Raw genomic sequence first — 6,882 nt, forward strand, 5'->3', positions numbered from 1 at the left:
AGCTTTTCTTTAACACATTTCCAGAACAACTTTTTAAATCTTTTTAGTTAAAATGTTTTACCCTCTCCCCCAGTTTCATGTGAGTGTAAGATAATTCAACTCACAAATACAAAGCAGAGGCAGAACCAATGTGCAAACTTGGATAATGTCCGTTTAGTTGAAATTAACAAAGAATAAAATCCCTTTAATAAGAGGTCTGAGATGAGAGTCCTCCCATCTGCCCATTCATCCATCTGTTTGGTGTAGACTGGGGTTGGTTTGAGGTTGCAGATGAAAATTCCCATATTTTCCCAGTCCATTCTGGCTCTCGACTCTTCATACCTGAGTCTTGAACAGCTAAAGGAAATTCTGAGTTCCGTCAGCTCCCTCGCATTCTTTTGTGATTACCATGGAGATGAGATTCCCAGCATCCAGGCCTTCTGCTTTTCCAGGTCCCAGCCCATCTAAGCCCCCAGACAGCATGTGTAGTCAGTCACTTATGTGATAATCTGGTGACTCTCTTTGGCTGGTGGTATCCTCCACTTCTTCTCCTCCCCAACCCCCCAAAAAATCAAAATCCAGATCCTCAGAGGAAACTGAATGGGAACAGACAGGCTGGCAAAAGCCCTCCTTCCCTCTTTTCTGTAATTTATCTTTCCAAGCTCTGGAATGCTCCTCCTCCTCTTCCTCCCCATCCCCACCAAACTCAGAAACCTCCTGACTTGAGACATGGGGGAGGAAAAAGTGGAGATCAGCCAAGCAAGGGAGTGCTAAGGTTATGAGCTGGTTTCTGTGAACCTGGCTAGAGCTGGGGTGAAGCATTTGAACAGAAGCTGTTCTGCTTCTATCACTCTTGCACTTTAATGGGTCTGAGTTCCAGCCGTTGGCAACCTCACGCTCTGACTTGATTCCTGTGACTCAATTCCTCCGGGTTCTGACATCTATAAAATCAGATTCAGCTGTGCTCTCTGCACCCCTAGAAACTTTGAATTTCAACCCCTGAGCTTGAGCTCTAGGGTTCCTGGAAAGAGTCATGCTGAGGGACAAAAAGTTACTTCACAAATCAGGTCTTTCCAACCTTCTGAATTGAGGGGAGATGAGACCAAGCCTCTCCATCTCCCCACGAAGGGCAGTGGCCCCTTCCAGAGCTCTCTGTTGTCCCACGACATCTGACTTGAGTGCAAAGTTATCAGTCGGGTTCAGGGAGTCAAATGTGGTCTAGTGGAAAAGAGCCTGGGGCTGGAGTCCTGGGTCCTAGCCCCAAATCAGGCCCTGGCCTGCTGAGAAATCACAGGCAAGTCATTTAACCTCTGTGTCCATTTCCTCATATGTAATAATAGCTGACGCTCCCTACTTCACGGGGATGTCGTGAGGATAAAATGAGAGTTTTCCAAATGGAAATAAAAGCTCTATGCAAGGTATTATCACTGGCTGTGTCACTTGGTGGTCTATGCCCCTCTGGCCCATTTCCCACTTCTTAAGTCTCTGCAACCCCATCTTCCTGTATAAGGGGACCATCAGGGCTGGGGGCTTTCAAGAAATGAATGAAGGGATCTTTCTGAAGCTGGGGGGGGTCGGGGGGGGGGGAGAGAAAAGAGAGCATGAGAAGCAGTGTGGCCTAGTGGAAAGAGCATGGGCCTGGCAGTCAGGCAACCTGTGTTCTAATCCCAGGTCTACCACTTGTCAGCTGTGTGACCTTGGGCAAATCACTTAACTTCTCTGAACCCCAGTTTCCTCATCTGTTCTCTCTCCTACTTAGACTGTGAGCCCCATATGGGACAGGGCCCGTGTCTGACCTGATGATCTTGTATCTATCCCAGAGCTTAGTACAGTGTTTGGCACATAATAAGCGCATAACCACAATGACTATTATCATTATGATTTCCAGAGATCCGGCATGCATATGTATCCCCGCCAAACGTCAATAAGAGCAGGCATCTCTTCCTGTCTTTCTGAATAAACTGTGTATCTAGTCTTGAATGGGGGCCCCTATCTGGGAAAGGAAATGTAAACAACTTAGAATCTGGAGATAAGGCACAGAAAACAAGGAGGAAGCCTAATTTAGTGTGGAAAGTGTCTTGACCCGCAAGGAACCCCAGTTTCTCAGGCTCTGGACATGGCTCGAAATTGCCTCGTCTCTCTCAGGTGCCGCCATTTCCCCCTTGACAACTCAAACCCCTCAGTCAAGCCTCTTTTCCTTGCACGGCGAGGGGCCAGCAAGTGAGATGGGCACTTGGGTGGACTCCAGCCCACCATCCCCTCTGGCCTGCTTCTCCCTCCCTGTTTAGGCCGATTCAGCCTCCTCCACTGACTGCAGCTTTAGGATTAAAAAGAGGGGCTGTCCTGAGCAACTAGTCAAACACATCTGGGTCCTACTCTGGTCCACCTAGCCCTGCTTGCTCAGCTGTCTGAGACTCTAGGCCCAAGACCCAGGTATTCCAGTCACACTTGGACTGGTAGGCTCCACGGGCAGCAGGGGTCGAGCTCTACACCTATCAAACAGCCTCTGAATGTAGGACTTGGGAGCTCAGAAACCCCTGAAACTGAGTGCTTTCCTGCACGCGTTATTGCCGCTGCTGCTCCTGCCTCGGAAACTTGGTGGCGTGCACGCTGGGACACCCGTGCAGAGTTCCCGCTTAATGCAAGGAGAGCCTAGGGTCCCAGGCATTTGACTTTTATACATCTGAACAGCATCTTCTGTGAAAGGTGGCATGGTCTAGTGGAAAGAGCACAGGCTTGGGAGCGAGGGGACCAGGGTTCTAATCCTGGCTCTGCCACTTGCCTGCCGTGTGACCTCGGACAAGTCACTTCACTTCTCTGAACCATCATTTCCTCATCTGTAAAATGGAGACTCAATAGCTCGTCTCTTTCCCACTTAGACTGGGAGCCCCATGTGGGACAGGGACCGTGTCTGACCCGATCATCTGGTAGATCTACCCCAGCGCTTAGTATGGTTTTTGGCACACGGTAAGCACTTAAATACAATTATTAACTTCTACGGTTGGCTTATTTTAAAAGTGCAAAATCACAGTGACTTCCTAGCATCTCCATTCATCATATATGTAGCTTTCTGGGCAGCAGGCATTTCCCAGCCCAATGTGTTGCTCATTGCATCAGTAGATGCTGACCATTTCAAGGGGTAGCCCCCCACTTTCCCCTGAAAGTGAGATCCAGTCCCCGTTTCAGTCCTAACAGGACCTAGTAGCCTAGAGCAGCAGCATGGCCTAGTGGATAGAACAAAGGCCTGGGAGTCAGGGGACCTGGGTTCTAATTCTGGCTCTACCACCTGCCTGCTAGGTGCCCATGGGCAAGCCACTTCACTTCTCTGGGCCTGGGCAAGCCACTTCACTTCTCTGGGCCTCAGCTACCTCATCTGTAAAATGGGGATTAAGACCGTGAGCCCCATGTGGGACATGGACTGTGTCCATCTGATTATCATATCTACTCCAGGGCTTGGTACGGTGTCTGGCACATAGAAGTGCTTAACAAATACCGATTAAAAAAAAGGCTCCAGGGCCTCAGTTAAGGCCAGGGTTGGGACAGACACTTCCAGCTCCCTCAGGATTTTACCCAAAGGGATTGAGGTCCTGGACACAGATGACTTTTCAACATCCTCTCGGGATGTGAGTCGTGTGTTTTCTGTGGCTGGCAGATTGGACACTGCCCCAGCCGAGCAAGCCTGGTGGTTCTGGTGGGCCTCTTTGACTAAGGCTCACTGAATTCCCAAACTGCTTGGGAGGTCTGGGGAGCGAGAGCCAAAGAGATGAGACAGTCCTCTGCACACAGTGTCCAATAAATGTGATTAATTGATTGATTAGCCCTCAGGGGACTAACAGTTGAGGAAGCAGTGTCCAACTAGGCCATTTTGATTCTCCCTGAGGTCCCCGGGCCAGGGAGACAGATGGGTGTGGTGGGAGAGAAAGTCCACACAGAGACCCTCAAGATGCACTTGAATTTGCACCCTTCCCTCAGCCCCACAGCACCTATGTACATATCTGTAATTTATTACTAATCGTAATAACGGTATTAAGTGCTTACCGTATGCCAGGCACTGTACTAAGCGCTGGGGTGGATACAGGCCAATTTATTTGTATTCACTATTTATATTGACGTTGGCCTCCACTAGACCGCAAGCTCGTCATAGGCAGGGGATGGGAACGCTAATTCTGTTACATTGTACTTTTCCAAGCGCTCAGTACAGTGGCCTGCACAAAGCAAGCGCCCACTGACTGTGATCGATTGACCCTAGGAGGTGGTGCTTGGCGCAGTTGCTTTCCAGCCCCAACCTTTGGACAGCAGGGATGGAGTGGGCCGGGCATTTGCCATTTGCAGTGGCACCAGAAGATGGCACCCAGTCCTAGCCTAGAGTCCTTGGTAGGCTCAGCAGTCACATCCCAGGCTAGACTGGTCCCAAGTTGAATCCAGGCAGGTGGATTTAAATTCAGGACTTTTAAATCCCCCCCCCCAGCCCCGGTCCCCTCCCCTCCCAACCAACCTGCAGATATTTTCAATCAGGGCGCTGCAATGTGGTGGCTGTCCGGAACGAACGCGATCCCAGACCCCCATTCCTGAGGGGCTCTGTCCCACAGCTCTGGCTGTCCCGGTAAGCTCACGGGGGCAGCAATCGATCAACTGTATTTATCGAGCACTTCCTGCATGCAGAGCCCTGTGCTGAGCGCTTGGGAGCGTACGCTATAACAGTAGGCAGACGCGTTCCCCACCTTCGAGAAGAAACGGAATGGCCTAGCGGAAAGAGTATGGGGCTGGGAGTCAGGAGGACGTGGGCTTTAATCCCGACTCCACCCGTTTGCTGTGACCTTGGGCAAGTCACTTCACTTCTCTGCGCCTCACTTATTTCACCTGTCAAATGGGAATTAAGACTGTGAGCCCCACGTGGGATGGGGACTGTGTCCAACATAGGGCTCACGGTCTTAATTCCCATTTAATTCCCATCTACTCCACTGCTTAGGACAGTGCCCGGCACACAGTAAGTGCTTAATGAAAAACAAATAAAAATAAGTTTACACAGCATCCTCTGGAACTGAGGCCCACGGCACTTCTGGTCCAATTCAGACCCAGACGGGGCATCCGATCTGGGGCTCTACTTCGGTTGGGCTGGAGTGGGTCAGAGACTTCCAGCCTGAACAGAGACTTCCAGCTCCTCCCCAGCCAGGCTACAGCACACCTACTGTCATGCTGGTGAAGGACGAATCGGGCTATCTCTTGTCCTAGGCCATCCCAGAGGCTGTGAAGTTGTGCTGGGGCTCGCTGTCCTCTTGGTTTGGGAGCAGCAGTGGGAATAGTAGCGTTTATTTAGCACTTTCTGAGTGCAGAGCACTGTACTAAGCACTGGGAGGGAACACAAAGGTGGGAATTTGAGATGGTCCCTGTCCCTTCAGGGGCTCGCAACCTGTCTGGGAGCCAAGGAGGCTGCCCCGACCCCTGCCCCCTCCACCGTCTGGGTGGGGATCATGGAACACCAGGGGCTGGAACTACAGGTGAAAGCTCTTACAGAGTGGTCACTGCCCCTGGGTCTCAGTCTGTCTGTCACAAAGAGGAGAGGGTTTTCGGCTAGAACCCTACCATCCTCTGTGGCAGGATGTTGTGCCCCTTGGATGTGCCAGAGGGCCTCCTTCAGAACGGATCCCACGGGCTCTGGGGCCAACTTTCCCTGTCTCTCCCCGCACCCTCCCTCCCCCAGGTTTTCCAATGCAAATTACCCAAAATGAGAGTTACCAGCCCTGCGACCCCCAAGACCCCTGCCCCCTTGCTCAAGTGTGGGGTTTACTCTTCAGTGTTGGCACCCCCAGGAGAAGCGGCAGGGTGGCTCAGTGGAAGGAGCATGGTCTTGGGAGTCAGAGATCGTGGGTTTTAATCCCGGCTCCTCCACTTGTCAGCTGTGTGACCAGGCAAGTCACTTCACTTCTCGGTGCCTCGGTTCCCTCATCCGTAAAATGGGGATTAAGACTGTGAGCCCCACGTGGAACAACCTCATTACCTTGTATCTACCCTAGTGCTTAGAACAGTGCTCAGCACATAGTAAGCGCTTAACAAATACCATTATTATTATTATTAGTGTCTCTTTGTCATCTGATGCCATAAGAGACTAGGCCTAGCTAGCCCAATGGGGGGGCTAGGCTACGTGTCTCTGGATGAGAATCCAAACCCCTCCTGGCATCCCTATCCACCAGCACCTTAGGAAAGGCCCGACCCAACAGGAAGGTCCAAAACTTCCCCCTCTATTGTCTTGCCTTGGGGTCACTCTAAAAAAAACAAAAAAACCCAAACAACCGCCCCCCCCCCCCCCCCCCCCCCCCCAAAAGCCAGGCCCTCACAGGGAACGTTATAAGGAAAACTTGTCCTGAGCTGGCAGCTGCTCCTTTCAGAAGGGCCTATTCTGGTCAGGACATTCCAATCCACCTGGCTGTAGAGTAAGACATTTGTGTGCAGCTCTTAAGGGTTCCCAGAGGAGGTGGGGCTGCACAACTAGCCCGGAAGGTGGTGATGGGAACTGGGTTTGCCATTCCTGGCTCTCCAAAGTCTATTCAGACCTATTTTGAAGATTCTGGAGGCACCTGAAAGGCCACGGTCCCAAAGGGAAATATGATTCCCCAGAGAGAGCATGGCTGCATCCTCTACCCTGGGCCTTCTGCACCTACCTGCCTTTGTACCCTACCCTTGGGATGCTCAGACTTGCTCCTTCCCCTGCCTCCTGGGGCCGCACTTAGCCTAGCCCACACCCACCCCAACACAGCCACGGTCTCCTGTTCTCGCCTTTCTCTCGATTGTGGCCACGACCAGCCCGAGTTCCTCCGTGTTTTCTTCAACTGACTTCCTGATGTGAAGGGTCACTGAGAAGGTGGCTCCACTAAGGAGCACAATATAAATAAATGAACAACTGTG

Source organism: Ornithorhynchus anatinus, chromosome X1, assembly GCF_004115215.2.
Source record: "Ornithorhynchus anatinus isolate Pmale09 chromosome X1, mOrnAna1.pri.v4, whole genome shotgun sequence".
In the NCBI taxonomy this organism is placed as follows: Eukaryota; Metazoa; Chordata; class Mammalia; order Monotremata; family Ornithorhynchidae; genus Ornithorhynchus; species Ornithorhynchus anatinus.